Source organism: Tachyglossus aculeatus, chromosome 7, assembly GCF_015852505.1.
Source record: "Tachyglossus aculeatus isolate mTacAcu1 chromosome 7, mTacAcu1.pri, whole genome shotgun sequence".
NCBI lineage: Eukaryota > Metazoa > Chordata > Mammalia > Monotremata > Tachyglossidae > Tachyglossus > Tachyglossus aculeatus.
Window position 1 is genome coordinate 2870860 of NC_052072.1, and position 1842 is coordinate 2872701.

Here is a 1842-nt window from a genome sequence, read left to right on the forward strand (position 1 = left end):
CTAAGCGCTTGGGAAGTCCAAGTTGGCAACATATAGAGACAGTCCCTACCCGACAGCGGGCTCACAGTCTAGAAGATTTGAACCCATGACCTCTGCCTCCAAAGCTTGGGCTCTTTCCACTGAGCCACGCTGCCTCTCTTTAAGCGTTTACGCTTCTCCCGCTTCAGCTCACACAGACACGCTTCCACATAGTATAATAATAATGATGGCATTTATTAAGCGCTTACTACGTGCCAAGCACTGTTCTAAGCGCTGGGGAGGCGACAAGGTGATCAGTTTGTCCCACGGGGGGCTCCCAGTCTTCATCCCCATTTTCCAGATGAGGGAACTGAGGCCCAGAGAAGTGAAGTGACTTGCCCAAGGTCACACAGCAGACTTGTGGTGGAGCCGGGATTCGAACCCATGACCTCTGACTCCGAAGCCCGGGCTCTTTCCACTGAGCCGCGCTGCTTCTCTAACAAATAACGGTGTTTATTAAGTGCTTACTCGGTGCCGACGCTGTACTGAGCGCTCGAGTAACCCCAGGATGATCCGGTGGGACACGGTCCGTGGGGCTCCAACGGGGCTCGGTCTGAGGGCGCGGGAGTTCAGGTACTGAAGCCCCGTTTTCCAGATGAAGAAACTGAGGCCCAGGGCGGCGAGGTGACTTGCCCACGTGCAGTGGACGTGTGGCGGAGCGGGATTAGAACCCAGGTCCCTCCGAGGCCCGGTCGTGCGTTCTCTCTTTTCTAGGCCGCGCCGCTGCCTGCTCCCAGATCGGTGCCCTCGGCCCCCGGGTGCCACCCGGGAGTGGGGGAGACGCCCTCCGGTCACCAGGCCACCACGTTTCCGCCACCTGCCGAGAAGAGACCCGACTCCCCTTGGGGGAAATAACAATAATAGTAATAATAATAATAATAATAATAATGACATTTATTAAGCGCTTACTACATGCCAAGCACTGTTCTAAGTGCTGGGGAGGTAACAAGGTGATCAGGTGGTCCCCCGGGGGGCTCACAGTCTTATCCCCATTTTCCAGTTGAGGTCACCGAGGCACAGAGAAGTGACTTACCCAAATACTAATAATAATCAATCACTCGTATTTAATAATAATGATGATTATTAATGATTAATAATGATTAATTAATCATTAACCATTAGTCATTAATGATTAATTAATGATTAATGTTAAAAATGATGATTAATAATTAATGATGATTAATAATGATGGCATTTATTAAGCGCTTACTCTGTGCAAAGCACTGCTCTAAGCGCAGGGGAGGTTACAAGGTGATCGGGTTGTCCCCCGGGGGGCTCACAGTCTTATCCCCATTTTCCAGTTGAGGTCACCGAGGCACAGAGAAGTGACTTACCCAAATACTAATAATAATCAATCAATCGTATTTAATAATAATGATGATGATTAATAATGATTAATGATTATTAATGATTAATTAATCATTAGTCATTAATGATTAATTAATTAATGATTAATGATAAAATTAATGATTGATGATTGATGATGATTAATAATAATGATGGCATTTATTAAGCGCTTACTCTGTGCAAAGCACCGTTCTAAGCGCAGGGGAGGTTACAAGGTGATCAGGTTGTCCCCCGGGGGGGCTCACAGTCTTCATCCCCATTTTCCAGATGAGGGAACTGAGGCCCAGAGGAGTTGTGACTCACCCAAAGTCACACAGCTGACGGAGCCAGGATTTAAACCCGTGACTTCTGACTCCAAAACCCAGGCTTTTTCAACTGAGCCACGCTGCTTTCCAATAATAATAACGATGGCATTTGTTAAGCGCTTACTATATGCCAAACACTGTTCTAAGCGCTGGGGGGGATACAAGGTCATCA